The sequence below is a fragment of the Pinus tabuliformis genome, chromosome Q, assembly GCF_031772625.1.
Source record: "Pinus tabuliformis cultivar Carrire ecotype Pingquan chromosome Q, CPIR1, whole genome shotgun sequence".
Classification (NCBI taxonomy): Eukaryota; Viridiplantae; Streptophyta; class Pinopsida; order Pinales; family Pinaceae; genus Pinus; species Pinus tabuliformis.
Genome location: NC_142296.1, coordinates 245,050,652 through 245,070,900, shown reverse-complemented (window position 1 = coordinate 245,070,900; position 20,249 = coordinate 245,050,652).

The following is a 20,249-nucleotide window of genomic DNA, read 5'->3' as shown; positions in this document are numbered from 1 at the left end:
GGCCTTTCTCAATACCTTGGACCCAATACATAGGGTCAATACCTTGGACCAAGTGCCTCGGACCAATTACCTTGGACCAAAATACTTTGGATCAAATACCTTGGACCAAAAACTTGGTTTTCCAACATGTACACACTTTTCCTCCTATGAAAGTGCGTGTAAACGTTATACGCTACTTTTGTTCTGTTAAACTGCATGTATACACACTTTGGACAATGTGAATCAACGTATACCTCTCTTTCTTCATTCTTTGGAGTCTGATTTGTAATCCTTTGTTGTTGACCTCTTACACTGTGAACTTTCATCTGAATGAGTTGCCATCAAGGACAATACCTGTATCATAATGCCAACAACTACTTGACCTCCATTTCAAACATAAATCCTTTGACCATCGTTGAAGAACTTTGTACAATTGATGCTTCTTGTCTACCTTGAAGAATAGTCTATATGATGAATATCTCTATGGACATGCTCCCATCCTAGTAGTATGCATTGAAATACATAATTCTAGTTATATAGGTAAGTTTTCTATGTACAGAGCTTATCCAGTAATCAATGAATACAACATACCCTTTTTTTTATTTACACACTTACATACACACATAGATAACATATAACTAATACTATAACTGATAGTTGCCTTAGAAAAGTATGAGAATATTTGTATTGAATTCATAATCTGAGAATTCCTCAAGGTTGGCCTCTAGCAAGTCTTCAAAAGTAGCTATGTTAGCTAATTCTTTTAATATACCACTTAAAATATCTCTAGCACGAGTTTTACAGTTGAATGATGTGTGTCCATGTCTTCAGTAGTAAAAAAATTCCACTAGCTTCTTCTTTTTAATGTCTCTATCATTATAAAATAGTGACATCTCATCATGTTAATTGTCCTCTACATTACTCGATTTCATCCTCTTTTCTTCTACTAGGAGTGCTTTGATTCCACGCAATATGCACCAATAGGCAACAATGTTGATTCCTTTAGGCTAACCCAGGCAATGCAATAGAATTTGAAGTCCAGCAACTCGCTCCACAAACCTAACTCCTAGCAGCCTAATTGAATGTTTGGACGACCTTATAGATGCATGTTCTTTTTCCATGCACATTGCTACCTTTTGTTTACACACTGCATGCTTCCTTGCTCGCATCTCATTACTTTTACCTCTCTTACAATCTATCTGATGCTCTGCATACATGTAAGTTTGGTTTCCAAAATCAACATGGATCAGCTCTTATGATGAGATCCGATGGCTAATATAACTCCTGCCAATCCAATTTTTTCAACTTGTCACAGAGGCAATTTATTGAACAACTACATCGCATGGACTGAGATTAAAATTCATCGAATAATTCCCCTTCACTGCCATGACCCTAAAGTTGATTTGAAGACTTTAATAAGTGACACAAATACCATTCTAGTCAAGCTAACGAATCTATAGAATGCCCAATTCTAGTCATGCCAACGACATTGTTTGAGCAGAATTTAATTTGTGAAATATTCCACCAAGTTGTTTGCATCAATGCTTTAAAGTCATTCAAAATGGGCAACACAAAGAAACCAATAGCATGAGAAGACAATTATTGGAGCCACTAACTTTCGTTGCCTAGCCCTGGATTGAATGTGTTCCTAATTGTTAGAGTAGAAAGTAGTAGAATCACAACAGAAATTAAAATATTCTGGGAACAGACAAAATAATCACATACAATGGAGCAACAACAACATTACTCAATCACAGATAGCATAATCACAGACAGCAGAAGAGATAAATCAAATAACTATGGAGAATAGAAATCACTTCTAATTACACATTACACAATAGGCCTGGGCCTTGGCTTGCCTTGCTCAGGCTGAGAAAATAAAAATTTATAGAGGCAAAAAGAGGATCTATAATACTTCATGTGATTCAGATGAAGATCTAGAAATTGATGGCGGTGTGGTAGGTTCGGTGCGAGTGTGGCAGTGATGGCTGGGATGGCGGACTGTTGGGGAGTTGGTGTCGGCATTGGCATAGTGTGTGCCTGTTTGGCTTCATACTTAACATTCTCCCACTTGAAGCCAAATAATAGTCATGATTCAAGTCAAACCAAGTCCTATCATGCCTCTACATAACTCATGTTTATTTCTTGGTAGAATCTCAGTAAGCATATCAGCACGGTTCCTATTTGTATGGATCTTTTCCAAAGATAATTGTTCTTCATCCAACACATGCTGGATCCAATGGTACCTTAAGTCAATGTGCTTGGTTTTTGAGCGAAATGTTGGGTTTTTCTCCAAGTGAATGGAACTCTGACTATTGCAATATAGCACATACTTGTCCTGCTTTATTCCTATCTCTCCTAGGAATTGTTGCATCCACAACATCTCTTTACAAGCTTCTGTTATAGTTATGTACTCTGCTTTTGTTGTGGAGAGAGACTAATCTTTGTAGCCTTGATACCTAAGATACTGTTGCACCTGCGAATGTATACAAATAACCTATAGTGGACTTTCTGTTGTCCATATCTCCAGCCATATCTGCATCTGTAAATCCTTCAAGAACAGTCTCACTATGACCAAAACATAAACAATAATGACTACTACCCTTGAGATACCTCAAAATCCATTTTACTGCTTGCCAATGTTGTTTGCCTGGATTGGAAAGGAACCTACTCACTACTCCCGCTAAATATGCAATGTTTGGTCATGTGCATACCATGGCATACATCACGCTGCCAACTGCTGAAGCATAAGTAATCTTTCTCATCTCTTCCTTCTCCTTGTCATCACTAGGACACAATTTAGTACTCAGCTTGAAGTGGGTTGCAATGGGTGTACCAACTGGCTTGGCCTCCTTCATATTAAACCTGTCAAGCACCTTCTTGATATATTTTTCTTGTGACAAACACAACCTTTTGTTTTTCCTGTCACGCATAATCCTCATGCCCAATATCTGTTGTGCTAGTCCCAAATTCTTCATTACAAATTTACTGCCCAAATCTTTCTTCAACCTATTGATCTTATTCTTATCATGCCCAACAATCAACATGTCATCCACATATAACAATAATATTATATACTTTCCTTGATCATACCTCTTGATATAAACAAAATGGTCAGCTTCCAACCTGTGAAAACCATGTTCCAACATGAATGAATCAAATATCTTGTACCATTGTCGAGGTGCCTGTTTCAACTCATCGAGACTCTTCTTCAACCTGCAAACAAGGTCTTCTCTGCCTTTTTCTATGAAGCCTTCTAGATGCTACATATAAATTTCTTCTTCCAATTCACCATGAAGGAAAGCAATTTTTACATCTAATTGTTCACATTCTAGGTCTAAAGTAGCAACAAGACCAAGAATGACTCTAATGGATGACATTTTAACAACAGGTGAGAAAATTTCAGTGAAGTCAATACCTTGTTTTTGGGCAAATCCTTTCACCACCAACCTTTCTTTATACCTCTCCTTCTTTTCATCACCTTCATGCTTAATCCTGTAAACCCATTTGTTTTGTAGAGCCTTTCTACCTTTTGGGAGGTTTACCAATTCCCAAGTTTTATTTTCCAGCAAAGAGTTCATTTCTTCTTCCATTCTTTACTGTGCTCAACTTTACAAGCTTCTTGAAAACAATTAGGCTCACCTTCATCAGTCAACAAAATATAGTTTGAAGGAGGATACCTTTGTGAAGGCTTATGAGGCCTAGAAGATCTGCAAACCAACTGTGGTGGTGCATTATCAGGTTGAATCTCCTGTAAAGGTTCCTGCAAGATTCCTTCTTCTTGTTGTTCATCATTTTCCACTTGTTGTTCTTCCTACTCCTAAATTTTCTATTCATTTTCTTGCATTGGTGGGATGTTTTCTTGCTGCTCTTCAAACCTGTCAATAACCTTCTTGACCTCCAGCTCACCTATAGTCCCCCTTGAACATTTCTTACTCATTAAACATAACATCTCTGCTTCTAATACTTTTATGTTTGACTGGATCCCATAGACGATAACCAAATTCTTCATCCGCATATCCCAACAAAATACATTTCATAGATTTAACATCTAGCCTAATTCTATTTTCTTTGGGAATATGTGCAAGTGCTTCACATCCAAATATTTTCAAGTGAGAATAATTCAACTTCTTACCAGTCTAAACTTCTTAAAGGATGTTGCCATCCAACGTTGTAGTTGGAGATCTATTTATGAGGTAGCAAGCGGTCCTGACTACTTCAGCCCAAAAATTCTTCTCCAAACCAGAATTGGACAACATACTTCACACCTTTTCCATTATGGTGTGATTCATCCTTTCTGTGACACCATTCTGTTGAGGAGTACCAGGCACAATCTTCTCATGCTTTATGCCAAACTTGTTACAATGTTCCTTGAATGCAATTGAGCAATATCTCCACCATTATATGTTCTTAAACAGTTGAGCAATTTGTTAGTTTCTCTTTCAACAACAACATGAAATTTTTGAAATATTCCAGACACTTCACTTTTACTTTTCATAGGATATGCCCAAACCTTCTTGGATGCATCATCTATAAATGTTACAAAATATGATGCTCCTCCCAATGATTTGATGTTAACAGGCCCAAACACATCTGAGTGTATCAATTCTAACACATTTTTCTTTCTTTCATGGCCACCTATAAGGAATGAAACCCTTCTTTGTCTACCATATATACAATGCTCATAAAGATCAAGATTGTAGTATTTAAAACCTAGCAATAAATTTTTACCAACAAGGATTTTTAAGCCCTTATCTCTCATGTGACCCAAGCGCTTATGCCACAGATCTGCTGAATTTCTTTATTTTGTGATAGCAGCCAAATCTGATTTTCCTATCAGTGCCTTTAATGTGTATAATGTTCCTATCTTGGGTCCTTTGGCCATGACCAATGCTCCTTTGCTAATTTTCCAGCCTCCTTTTCCAAATCTTGTGGAATAGCCCTCATCATCCAGTCATCCCATAGAGATCAAACTCATGTGCATTTCTGGTACATGCCTGACCTGTTTCAACAATATATCTTGTCCATCCTTCATCTTGATCTGGACATCTCCCACTCCAACAATACTGCAAAAATGATTATTCCCCAAATGCACTCTACCATAATCACTAGGATTATATGCAACAAAACTATCTTTGCATGGGGTTACATGGTGAGATGCTCCAGAGTCAAGGATCCAATCAAAGCTACTGCTAGACGTATATACACATGCATCCTCTACTGAAACAGTAAACAACACATCACCATCTGTGGCTACAACAGTAATCCCACCTTCATTTGTGTTGGATGACTTGTGATTTGTATTGGCCGGTCTATGATCCTTTTGTCCTTTCTTCCAAAATCGACATTCTTTCTTCATGTGTCTGGGTTTGCCACAATGAAATCAGATGATCATGCCCCTCCTTGATTTTGATCGGCCTCTCGATCTTGATCACCCTTGCTGACCTTGATCGATTCTCCTACCACGATTAGCTAGAGCTAGAGCTTCTCCTCCCTGGTTTTCCACAATTGACTTGTGTCGCAAATCCTCATTCATTAAACTACTACTGGCATCATCAAACTTCATGGTCCCTATAGTTGTTGAAGTGCTCATAACTACAATTAAATTTTCCCAGCTATCTGGCATAGAACACATTAGCAAAATGGCTCTAATTTCATCATCTAAAATTATTTTAACATAGGCAAGTTGATTAGTAATAATATTAAATGCATTTAAGTGCTCAGCAACTGAAGCACCCTCCTTCATCTTGAGATTATAAATATTCTTCATCAAGAACACTTTGTTTGATGTCGTGTTCTTCTCATATAGATCATGAAGCTTCTTCCATAATCCTTCTGTTGTCTTTTCTCCGAACAAATTGATATACACATTCTTTACTAGATATTGGCAGATTGTTGCAATCGCCTTTCTATCTAGCTTATTTCACTCTTCATCTGTCATCGATGAGGGTTTATTTGTTGTGCCCTCAATCAACAAATATTGATCCTTTAAAATCAATATATCCTCCATCTATGATTTCCATAGGGAAAAATTAGCCCCACTTAACTTCTCCATATCAGTTAATGTTGTCTCCATTCTTATAAAATTCACACCCACAAAAAAAACTCCACTTATGATATAAAAATACTTTACCAACTTCTAAATTGAAAAATAAAAAACAATCTCCTTGAAAAGAAAAATGACCTTTCCACCCTTTTAATGTCTAAACTTAAAATTAACAATTATTATAAAACATATATAATTATATATGTTCATAATAATTATAAAACATATAAAAATTGAAACCAATGAGACATTCGATTTCCATAATCCATAATAAAAGGGTTATCACTTTTCCACTTCGTTAATAAAAATTCATCATTTTCGGCAAATTCAAATTTCAACTCATGACCATGACTTCACGTTTAGGCACTTTCCCTCAGCACGTTTCACCATATGTCGATGTCTTTTTTTTTTCTTGCAACAGTTGCAAAGTGAAGTGACAGGACTTAGCTTTGGGTGTGAAATTGTGCCACCGAAGACGGAGCCAAAGCTAAAGGGACTTTAGAAGCAGCAGATCAATTTATTTCTCCTCTTATCGCTGCAGGTGAAATTTATTTTCCACATTCCTGAACGTGGATCTTCACTCTCTTCTTCTCACCAATCAATCTTTCTGTTGTATTCAATGTCGCGCTCTCCATCAGGGCCTTCCAACAATCAATATTTTTGTTGCATTCAATGTCGCGCTCTCCATCAGGGCCTTCTAGCAATCAATCTTTTTGTTGTATTCAATGTCACGCTCTCCTACGTCAAGGCCTTCCACCACCACTCTGCCACTCTTTCTCCACAGAAAAAAGCACAGGCTTCATACAACAACGTTCTCTTTTTCACAAAGTTACAGGACCGCAAGTTTCTTGCATAGTCTGCGATACGGATAACCAAAGAGTTGTCTGCTTACTGGCTCCGATACTAGTTGTTAGAGTAGAAAGCAGCAGAATCACAATAGAAATTAAACTATTCTGGCAACAGACAAAAGCATCACAGACAATGGAGCAACAACAACATTACTCAATCACGGATAGCAAAATCACAGAGAGTAGAAGAGATAAATCAAATAACTATGGAGAATAGAAATCACTTCTGATTACACATTACACAAGAGGCCCGGCCCTTGGCTTGCCTTGCTCAGGTTGAGAAAATACAAATTTATAGAGGCAAAAGGAGGATCTAGAATCTTGCATGTGATTCAGATGAAGATCTAGAAACTAATGGCGGCGTGGTAGGTTTGGCGCGAGTGTGGCGTTGACCGCTGGGACGGTGGATTGTCAGGGAGTTGGTGTCGGCATTGGCATAGTGTGTTCCAATTTGGCTTCACACTTAACATTCCTCTCACTTTTTCCTGAGCTCTGATACCATGAAAAAAGAAAGAAGATGAGCACACACCAAACGATTTTTTCTATTACCTTTTAATCACATAAGTACAAAGAATATATAGTGCTTATTAGATCTGACAATTTCTAAAGTGAGAGATTGGTTGATGAGAAATACTCTCAACAACCCAATTCTACCTATTTGCTAAAGTAAACTTTATTTCCAAGTATTTTGAAATGTATTATTTTTAAATTAGCATTCTGTTTATTACTACGAATTAAAAAAAATAAAAATAAAAATACAGTAGGTTAAGAAATATATATATCATCCACAGGGAAAAAAAATATAGTTATCCTAATAAAACAATTAAGTTACAGAATAGACATTGTGTAATAAAAATAAATAATTACAAAATATTTTTAAGATTTCAAGATTTCTAAATTTTTGGCTTTCTTAATTATTAAAAATGTGTTGTGTTTTAAATATCAAGTTATTAATATACCATCGTTGTACAATTATTGGTATTTTAATTATCATAATTTATATAACATTTATGTACACATTTTCTCTAATATTTTATTAATTAGATATGAAAAATTTGTTTTATACCAATGTTAGGATACAACATCTCTAGTTATATAAAACAATATGAAGGAGGCTCTTTTACATAAATTCCTTAAAATATATGTCTTATTAAACAATATGAAAGAAAATGGGAAAGAAAGAAAGAAAATTCTTTTAACGTCCACAAGGCTAAAGATAGCCTATGGGACACATCGTCTCTTCATCTCGTTGATGTATTCAACCCTTTTCATGTAAAGCCTCACAATAGACACTCTCACTTCTCGATTATCCCAAGATCTAGCTGTCAGAATATCTGCATAACTTTCTTTGTTGTCTTTGAGGGCGTCGCATTCTAAAATGAAATGCTTTTATGCTTCCACTTTTCTAGAAGAACAAAAAATACATATTCTGTCCTCCCACACTTTTTTTGGTCTTTTCCAGTGCCCTATTTCACAACGGAGTTGATGAGAATTAGTAATTAGCTGACCAATAAGAATCTTGGCTCTCCAAGAAATATTAGCCTCTATGTATGTTTTTTGTTGATGATTATGAGTGGGATTAAACACTTCAATATAGTACTTTTTCTTTTCCCTAGCTCCTTATCCCAAATACGCTTGTGGAACTTATCCATAACAAAAAAAATTATCTCTTTATTGTTTATGGGACACGTGTTCAAGCAAATATCCCATTTACTAAATCATTTGTTATTTCGATGCATCCAAGTCTTCCTTCTTTTGCACAATATGTCATTAAAGACAACCATAGACCATCTACCCTTTTCCATTTGCTCAATTTTTTTAAATGCCTTATGACTCACACCAAAGCAATTGTTTGAATAAGAGTATCTCATGTTTTACTTAATAAGATAACATAACGAACTGCACTTTTAATTTTGAATTTGTTTGTAATCAAATGCTTCTAAATTTTCTTAATTTGTTTCCACTGCATGTCAGATGTACTGCTGGTTCATAGTTCACAAACATAGAGAATCACCAAAATCACTAAAAATCCGAAAAGAGTTTGAGTGGTTTTCCAGTCCCATAACTCTGCCTCTCTACACCTATTTTGAAAAGCATAAAATGCTTTCCAATCCCCCAAAGTTCTTTTCTTTCTACATCCATCCCAGCTTAGATTTTTGTTGAAGTCAATTCCGAGGTATTTGTATTCCACAACTTCTTCCAAAATTTTGCCTTCAAAGTAGAACTTATGCTAGTTATGTTTTCTTTTTCTAGAGAAAACCATTGCTTTCGTTTTGTTAATATTGACTTGCATCCCCACCCTTTTACAAAAATGCTCAAGGGATAGTAAGTGCTCTTGCAAACTAAGAGCAGATTTAGCGATCAGAAAAAAGGTCATATTCATACAAAAGAAGCCTTATAACAAACTTGCCCAAATGGATACCTTCACCCCCTTGTGAATTTAACCACTCCTCTAGCTTGTTGATATATAAACCAAAAAGGGTAGGAGATATTGGGCCACCTTTCTTGACCCCGATATCGCTTCTAAAACTTTCAGAAATTCCTGTTGAAGTTCTAATTTTGACTTTCACCTCTTCATACAGCCTATGCACAACTTCTCTCAAATGTTTAGGAACCCCAAGCTCCTCCATTCCGTGCCACAACTTATCCCTAGGAACCATGTCAAATGTTTTTCTGAAATCAACAAAGCAACAAAAGGCTTCTTCCTTTTTCTCCCAAACTTTTTCAATGATGTACCTTAAAGTTATACACTGATCAGTTGTGGAATGTTTAGGTCTAAAACCTACTTGCCCTTTAGCATGCTTATCTCTTTCTTCTACCCACTTGCTAATTTTATTTTCTAGCATGCTTCTAATACCTTAGGAAACAAGGGGTTTATCATTATGATGAATGACACATGATGATAATAGTGGATGATTATGTATTACCTTTAAAATAACATCCCAATTAAAATTATAATAGGTTTATATATATATATATTGACTATATCTTGTTTGAAGTTTTACAATGTATTATTTTTAAATTAACATTCCACTTATCACTAGAAATAAAATTAGAAAAAAAAATGATTAGATATATATATATATATATATATATATATATATATATATATATATATATATATATATATCATTTTCCAAAAAAAAATCTATCTTAATATCAAAATTAAGTTATAAAATATAAAACACACATTATATAATAAGAACAAATAATTAATTAAAATGTTATTTGATTAAAAAGATAAGAGATGCTTGAGTGGGTTTAATGATAAAAAATATGTTTTTTTTTTTTTTTAAAGATAACAAATTAAATTTCAAAAAAAAAAATATGGACCCATTGTCTCATAAACAAGGAATTAAATTGTTATTATTATTATTAAAAATAAAATTATATATGTTTTATTATAATATTAAAATAAACGAATATTAAAATTAAAATGATTAGAGACGATTAAATTTTTACTGGTTCTTCACTTTCATTCACCTTAAAAATATCTTATCTTGCCTTAGTAATCTTAAACCCTTTCCATAAAGTTTGAACTGAGGCCAAATGGAAACTAAACCCCCAAAAACCTAACTAATTTACATATTATATATAATCATTTAACTTTTTAATATTAAAATCCCTAGAATTCATCATAATCTTCCTTCGACTTTATGATGGTTAGTTCCTCTTAGAGTTGGTTTTTTGAGTGCTTCATTTCCATATGCCCTAAGTATGGTGCGTTGTAAATTCACATAGGGACTTACATCTGCAGCGTTGTCTTAATTATCCTTAACGAACATTGGGCTTCCTCCATTGCTATATAACGGAGGTCTTCTATGTACTTTTACAAAACATTGTGAGTAATAGAATACTCCTACATGGTATCAGAGTGGGGAATTCTTGCATTAATGAATTCTTTTTTGAAGTTCCTTTTTTTTATGATCTTGAATGGGGTTTATGTTTCAATGACGCCTCGAAATTTCCTTGAGATATATATGAATAGGATTTCTCTGTTATCGTACTCATTTCAAATTGGAGTTTGATGAGATATGTGACATCTTGATCAATACTAAATACTTGTTGCCAGCTCTGAGATATGTTTTGTGGATCGTTGGGTATTTCTATTTGATCCCTAATTTGGTCACCTCACGGGAATAAAATGGAATTGATTTGTTGAAATTGATTTTTTTTTTAAATGTTGACTAAATATCTGCATGCAGCGTAGCTTTATGTTCATTGTGGGAACTTGTAGACACTTCTCTTTTCACTACCACACTAGCTACCACTTGACCTCCATTTCAAACATAAATCCTTTGACCATCATTGAAGAACTTTGTACAATTGACGCTTCTTGACTACCCCGAAGAATAGTCTATATGATGAATATCTCTATGGACATGCTCCCATCCTAGTAGCATGCATCGAAAAACATAATTCTAGTTATATAGGTAAGTTTTCTATGTACAGAGCTTATCCAGCAATCAGTCATACAACAGACCTTTTTTTTTATTTACATACACACATAGATAACATATAACTAATACTATAACTAATAGTTGCCTTAGAAAAGTATGAGAAGATTTGTATTGAATTCTTAATCTGAGAATTCCTCAAGGTTGGACTCTAGCAAATCTTCAAAAGTAGCTATGTTCGCTGATTCTTTTAATTTACCATTTAAAAGATCTCTAGCACGAGTTTTACAGTTAAATGATGTGTGTCCATGTTAAATTCCACTGACTTCTTCTTTTTAATGTCTCTATCATTATAAAATAGTTCCATCTCATCATGTTAATTTTCCTCTCATCATGTTAATTTTCCTCTAAATTACTCGATTTCATCCTCTTTTCTTCTATTAGGAGTGCTTTGATTCCACACAATATGCACCAATAGGCAGCAATGTTGATTCCTTTCGGCTAACCCGGGCAATGCAATAGAATTTGAAATCCAGCAACTCGCTCCACAGACCTAACTCCTAGCAGCCTAACTGAATGTTTGGAAGGTCTTATAGAGGTGGGTTTTTTTTCCGCGCACATTGCTACCATTTGTTTACACACTGCATGCTTCGTTGCTCGCATCTCACTACTTTTACCTCTCTTACAATCTATCTGATGCTCTGCATACATGTAAGTCTGGTTTCCAAAATCAACATGTATCAACTCTTATGATGAGATCCGATGGCTAATATAACTCCCGTCAATCCAATTTTTTCAACTTGTCACAGAGGCAGTTGCTTGAACAACTACATCGCATGGACTGAGATTAAATTTCCTCGAACAATTCCCCTTCACTTCCATGACCCTAAAGTTGATTTGAAGACTTTAATAAGTGACACAAATAGCCATTCTAATCAAGCTAACGAACCTATAGAATGCCCAATTCTAGTCATGCCAACGACATTGTTTGAGCATAATTTAATTTGTGCAATATTTCACCAAGTTGTTTGCGTCCATGCGTTAAAGTCATTCCAAATGGGCAACACAAAGAAACTGGCAGCACGAGAAGACGATTATCGAATCCACTGACTTTTGTTGCCTAGCCCCAGATTGAATGTGTTCCTAATTGTTAGAGTAGAAAGCAGAAGATTCATAGCAGAAATTAAACTATTATGGCAACAAACAAAAGCATCACATACAATGGAGCAACAACAGCATTACTCAATCACAAATAGCAGAATCACAGACAACCGAAGAGATAAATCAACATAACTATGGAGAATATAAATCACTTAAGATTGTACATTACACAACAGGTCTGGGCCTTGGCTTGCCTTGCTCACGCTGAGAAAATACAAATTTATAGAGACAAAAAGAGGATCTAGAATCCTGCATGTGATTTAGATGAAAATCTAAAAACTAATGGTAGTGTGGTAGGTTCGGCGTGAGTGTGGCGGTGACGGCTAGGATGGCAGACTGTCGGGGAGTTGGTGTCGGCATTGGCACAGTGTGTGCCAGTTTGGCTTCACACTTAACATTCTCCCACTTGAAACCAAATATGAGTCATGATTCAAGTCAAACCATGTCCTATCATGCCTCTACATAACTCATGTTTATTTCTTGGTAGAATCTTAGTGAGCATATCAGCAAGGTTCCTATCTGTATGGATCTTTTCCAAGGACAATTGTTCTTCCTCCAACACATGCCGAATCCAATGGTACCTTAAGTCAATGTGCTTGAATTTTGAGTGAAATGATGGGTTTTTCACCAAGTGAATGGCACTCTGACTATTGCAATATAGCACATACTTGATATGCTTTATTCCTATCTCTCCTAGAAATCACTACATCCACAACATCTCTTTACAAGCTTCTGTTGCGGCTATGTACTATGCTTTTTTTTTGGAGAGAGCTATTATTATTTGTAGCCTTGACACCCAAGATACTGTTGCACCTGCGAATGTATACAAATAACCTGTAGTGGACTTTCTGGTGTCCATATCTCCATCCATATCTGCATCTGTAAATCCTTCAAGAACAGTCTCATTATGACCAAAACATAAACAATAATGACTAGTACCCTTGAGATACCTCAAAATCCATTTTATTGCTTCCCAATGTTGTTTTCCTGGATTGGCAAGGAACCTACTCACTACACCCACTGAATATGCAATGTTTGGTTATGTGCATACCATGGCATACACCAAGCTGCCAACTGCTGAAGCATAAGGAATCTTGTTCATCTCTTCCTTCTCCTTGCCATCACTAGGACATAATTCAGTGATCAGCTTGAAGTGGGCTGCAATGGGTGTACCAACTGGCTTGGCATCCTTCATATTAAACCTGTCAAGCACCTTCTTGATATATTTTTCTTGTGACAGCCACAACGTTTTTTTTTTTCCTGTCCCGCATAATCCTCATGCCCAATATCTGTTGCGTTGGTCCCAAATCCTTCATTGCAAATTTACTGCCCAAATATTTCTTCAACCTATTGATCTTATTATTATCATGCCCAACAATCAACATGTCATCCACATATAACAATAATATGATCTACTTTCCTTAATCATACCTCTTGATATAAACACAATGGTCAGATTCCAACCTATGAAAACCATGTTCCAACATGAATGAATCAAATTTCTTGTACCATTGTCGAGGTGTCTGTTTCAACCCATAGAGACTCTTCTTCAACCTGCAAACAAGGTCTTCTTTGCCTTTTTCTATGAAGCCTTTTGGCTGCTACATATAAATTTCTTCTTCCAATTCACCATGAAGGAAAGCAATTTTTACATCTAACTGTTCACATTCTAGGTCTAAAGAAGCAACAAGACCAAGAATGACTCTAATGGATGACATTTTAACAAATTAGTGAAGTCAATACCTTCTTTTTGGGCAAATCCTTTCACCACAAACCTTGCTTTATACCTCTCCTTCTTTTCGTCACCTTCATGCTTAATCCTGTAAACCCATTTGTTTTGTAGAGCCTTTCTACCTTTTGGGAGGTTTACGAATTCCCATGTTTTATTTTCCAGCAAAGAGTTCATTTCTTCTTCCATTGCTTTCTTCCATTATTAATTGTGCTCAACTTTACAAGCTTCTTGAAAACAATTAGGCTTGCCTTCATCAGTCAACAAAATATAGTTTGAAGGAGGATACCTTTATGAAGTCTTATGAGGCCTAGAAGTTTTGCGAACCAACTGTGATGGCGCATTATCAGGTTGAATCTCCTGTAAAGGTTCCTGAAAGATTCCTTCTTCTTGTTGTTCATCATTTTCCACTTGTTGTTCTTCCTACTCCTGAATTTTCTATTCATTTTCTTGCATTAGTGGGATGTTTTCCTGCCACTCTTCAAACCTGTCAATAACCTTCTTGACCTCCAGCTCACCTACAGTCCCCTTGAACATTTCTAGCTCATTAAATATAACATCTCTTCTTCTAATACTTTTATGTTTGACTGGATCCCTAGATGATAACCAAATTCTTCATCTACATATCCCAACAAAATGCATTTCATAGATTTATCATCTAGCTTAGTTCTATTTTCTTTGGGAATATGTGCAAATGCTTCACATCCAAAGATTTTCAAGTGAGAATAATTCAACTTCTTACCAGTCTAAACTTCTTAAAGGATGCTGCCATCCAACGTTATAGTTGGAGATCTATTTATGAAGTAGCAAGCGGTCCTGACTGCTTGAGCCCAAAAATTCTTCTCCAAACCAAAATTGGACAACATACTTCACACCTTTTCCATAATGGTGTGATTCGTCCTTTCTGTGACACCATTCTGTTGAGGAGTACCAGGCACAGTCTTCTCATGATTTATGCCAAACCTGTTACAATATTTCTTGAATGCAATTGAGCAATATTCTCCACCATTATATGTTCTTAAACACTTGAGCAATTTGTTAGTTTCTCTTTCAACAACAACATGAAATTTTTGAAATATTCCAGACACTTCACTTTTACTTTTCATAGGATATGCCCAAACCTTCCTAGATGCATCATCTATAAATGTTACAAAATATGATGTTCCTCCTAATGATTTGATATTAACAGGTCCAAACACATCTGAGTGTATCAATTCTAACACATTTTTCTTTCTTTCATGACCACCTTTAAGGAATGAAACCCTTCTTTATCTACCATATATACAATGCTCACAAAGATTAAGATTGTAGGATTTCAAACCCAGCAATAAATTTTTACCAACAAGGATTTTTAAGCCCTTCTCGCTCATGTGACCCAAGCACGTATGCCATATATCTGCTGAATTTCTTTCTTTTGTGATAGCAGCCAAATCTAATTTTCCTATCAGTGTCTTCAATGTGTATAATGTTCCTATCTTGGGTCCTTTGGCCATGACCAATACTCCTTTGCTAATTTTCCAGCCTCTTTTTTCAAATCTTGTGGAATAGTCCTCATCATCCATTCGTCCCATAGAGATCAAACTCATGCACATTTATGGTACATGCCTGACCTGTTTCAACAATATATCTTGTCGATCCTTCATCTTGATTTGGACATCTCCCACTCCAACAACACTGCAAAAATGATTATTCCCCAAATGCACTCTACCATAATCACCAGGATTATATGCAACAAAACTATCTTTGCATGGGGTTATATGGTGAGATGCCCCAGAGTCAAGGATCCAATCAAAGCTACTTCTATATGTATATACACATGCATCCTATACTGAAACAATAAACAACACATCACCATTTGTTGCTACAGCAGTAGTCCACTAGAGAGTGGCACAATTTCACGGAAAGAGAATTATGGATCCTTTATCTCATAAACAAGGGATTATATTGTTGTTATTGGTATTAATACTATAACTATATATTTTTGTTATAGTATTAAAATAAATCAATATTAAAATTAAAATGATTAGAGATAACTAGGTTTTTGCTAATGCTTCACATTTGATTGACTTCAGAATATCTTATCCTTGTTGTAGTACTCTTAACCCCTTTCCATAAATTTTGAACGGAGACCAAAAGGAAATTGAACCCCACAAAAACCAACTAATTTGCATTTCATATATAACCATTTAACTATTTACTATTAAAAACCCTAGAATTCATCCTAATCTTCTTTCTAAGTAGACACTTATTGTCTAACTATTCCACATGTTAGTAAATTTGGGGATACAATTTTGGAAATATTGTGATTTTTTAAGATATTGTCTCATAAATAAACAAGGTATTATATTGTTATTATTATTATTAAAGGTATACCTATATTATTTTATTATAATATTAAAATGAAAATGATTAGAGATAACTAGGTTTTTGCAAGTGTTTTATGTTCATTGACCTTGAGAATATCTTATCCTTGCTTTTGTACCCTTAATGCCTTTCCATAAAGTTTGGAATGAGACCAAATGGAAATTAAACCTCGTAAAAACCAACTAATTTACATGTCATGGATAATCATTTAAGTTTTTAATATTAAAAACCCTAGAATTCATCATAATCTTCTAAAGAAAACAATAGTTTATCAATGGATTATTTTCAAACGTACCCTGCAATTCATTTTCATAAAACAAATATTTATCATCAAATTTTATTGTTGTTGCTGATTTCTCTTTACTGTTGCTAAGTCCTCCATGGATTTTCTTTCCACAATCTTTGCACCTTTATGTAAATTTGATACTAAAGATTCACCTTTGTCTTCATTATCTTTCTCACTATACTTCATTTCAAGAACATCCAAAACATTTTTACATCATATATTTCACCAAATTCATAAGAAGTACTAAACAAAATGTTTTCATCCAAAATTGATATAATGAAAAGCAATGCTACTACACCTCTACTCTTTTCTCTGGGATTTATAGATGTTTCTTGAACAAATTTTCATAACTAGCATTTGCACCATATGTTGCAAAGAACATGCTGTAAGGCAATAGAAAAGGAACTAGTAGCTTGAAGTGTCTTGTAAAATCAATGCAATCTCTACACATCATTATAATGTTTCAAAATTATATATTTACAATGTTCAAGATCATTCAATCAACATTTATTACCATGACAAATAACAATATAAAGACCTGGGAAATAGGCTTGTGATCACTGTATGAGTGTATGAGGACACAAATGAGAATGATGAAGGTACTTTCTTTGGAAACAACTTATGAATGGTGCTAGATAATATTTACAATAAACATATGATAGATATTGTATAAAAATCAATTTTGGAAACAAGTTACAATTCTAATCAAAATCAATGTATCTATCTATCTATGTTTTTTTATATAAAGATTAAAGTCATGATAAGTCAAGTTTATTGTTAGGCATGGATATCTTGTTCTTGCATAAAATTTTGTATAAAATACCATAGATGTTGTAAGCCATTGTTGAGGGAAGGGACAGATGGAAAGAGGCACAAAAAATCTGATGGCTTCTTCAATGTTCCAAGCATTTTTGCAGCAAGCTGCATTGTGATGATCTCCATTGTCCAATGATGTGCATGTGATTAGTGACCATCTTGACTACTATGATAGCAGTAAGAATGCTCCAGAAAAATATCCCACCAAAACTAAGTACAAGGTCAGCCCATCATAAAGAACTATATACATAATAACATATATTAAACAAGAGGGCATGGGTCCAAGCATCACACCATACATAAATAGGAAGCAGATTACCAAAGTAAATTCAAGCAGCCTGAAAATTTTCACCACAGATCATGGTCCTTTGCCTTCTCTAGAATGTACGAGATTGAAAGGTCTTATTCGTCTCTAATACATAACCAAAAGCAACCCTGGAAATGTCAAACTTGGGTATGAGGTGCAGATTATCATATGCTTTTCTCTTTTGTGGATCAGACAAAGTATCATAAGCCTGATTTATCTTAGAAAAGGCTGATAATTAAGTAAGCTTGTCCTCCAATGTGAACTCGAGGGATGCAACTGTTCTCTCTAGCTCATCCTTACAACGTTTCAGCGTATCCACACCAGTATCTGAATTTCTCAATGTTTCTTTCAGTGAGCTAAGGTGGTCCTCCAAATTTGTTTTTTCTTGACCAACTCTCTGCAAAGAAGATTCTAGACCATTCCTCTCTCTTTTATAGCCATGTAAAGTTATTTCACAACTCTCAAGTTCAGTGTTACAATGACACTATCCAGATCTAATAAAAATCAACCAGTAGTTTAACAAAAGTATGATCGTGAAGGAGGCATTACCAGTGTCATGGGTGTATTTCAAATTTCAAAATCAACTAATGGATACTTTACCAATGTCTATAAATGAATGTCCGCAGATCAATTGAAGCAACCCGTAGACTACGATATCAAATTGTGTTGAAATTAGAGAAATAAGTGGAAACAACAAAAAATTCATATAATATTGTTCTAGTTTACATTCCTTATTCAAGACCTTTGTAAGGACACGGCCTAAAGGAAAGAGTAAAGGTATTGGCACTTATAAGTTGGACTCCATAAAGAATTGTTGTAAATATGTTAGTATGACTTCACCACCATGGCAGAAGTTGAATCTTTCAAAACATAGCTTATTGTTCAGCTTACATGTTTGAAAATTACATGAACCTGTAGAATCAAAGTCTAATAACATCAATTAGACAACCATATGCAGCTGAACAAGAATTTGGATTCTCTTAGAATGGCCCAGATTATGCAGTTTGCAGAGCTGATAATGTTCCCCGAATACATTCTGCAAGAAGAGAGGTCTTTTGATTCAAACAGAGGTATCTCCAACAAACATTCTGTAAAATATACAGGAATATTTCAGGGATAATAACCAGAGATAAACCAACTTTAATAACAAGACCATCATTTTTTTCCCAAGATTTTATTGTTTTCTTTGTAAGTAATGCCAGCCAACTTTTATTCCCTTCACCTCTGAAAGTAAATTTAACTGTGAATTATTGAATCAAAGCTATGTTAGTCTAGACTTTTTCTGAAAGTGTGCTTCAATATTCACCATTCAACAACAAATGATGAAAATTTATTGCAACAACAATACATATTTATGAATCAAGAGGGATCAAGGAAATATTGTTTGAGATTTTACTGAAATATTACCCTTCCAAACAATATCTAAATCTAATCACTTAGAAAAGATGTCACTCCTCTCTTGTATCTTATTCTAATGCCTTCTATCAAGGCCTTCAAATGTATGAGCTTACTCATGACCATTAAAGCCAAGATGCATTTGTGTCCTTACCTCAGACCTCCAAAGTTTATCATGTATGCTTCTGGGAATAATGTGAAAATGTGTCTGGAACGATCATGTCGCATTTTTCAGATACACATGACAAAAATATTATTCTTCCAATGAATAATAATTAATGCAAAAACAGTTGTTGTAGAAATACAAGATCTTAAAATGCCTTACATGGAATATCACTTGTCCAGCAACAACATCGTTGTTAACTCATAAATTGAATGAATATGTCATGTGAACTTTAATAAGCTCGTAGATGATGCACACATATCTTTACAATCATCTTCTTTATGCATATTGTGTGTTCAATGAGAAAATTTATTTAATATCTAATAAGTGCAATATTGTAAATCTCCTTTCACTTTCTTGTAATTAAAAAAGGTTGTGTAAAAAAAACACAAATACACTGCATCTCTTTGAAAATGTATACAACAAAGATTTACTCTTTTTATTTAAAATCTATGTAAGAAGCATCAAAAATCAAAGCACCCAGGCGTCCTGTTCATTACATGCAATAACTCTGAAGTTGATGTTGCCCCTGGCTGCTTGTTTCCCTTTAGCTAAACCATTATAAACTTACGATCATACTTCCAAGGGTTATCTAGGGGGGACTTCATGGCCTCAAGGATCTTGGCAGCTTGTTTAGCTCTTTTTTGATTGAAAAAAGCATACCCCCCATTGCAATAGGGAAGATTGAAAGACGCCACTCCTCTCTTACATCTTATTATAATGCCTTCTATCAAGGTCTTCAAATGTATGAGCTTACT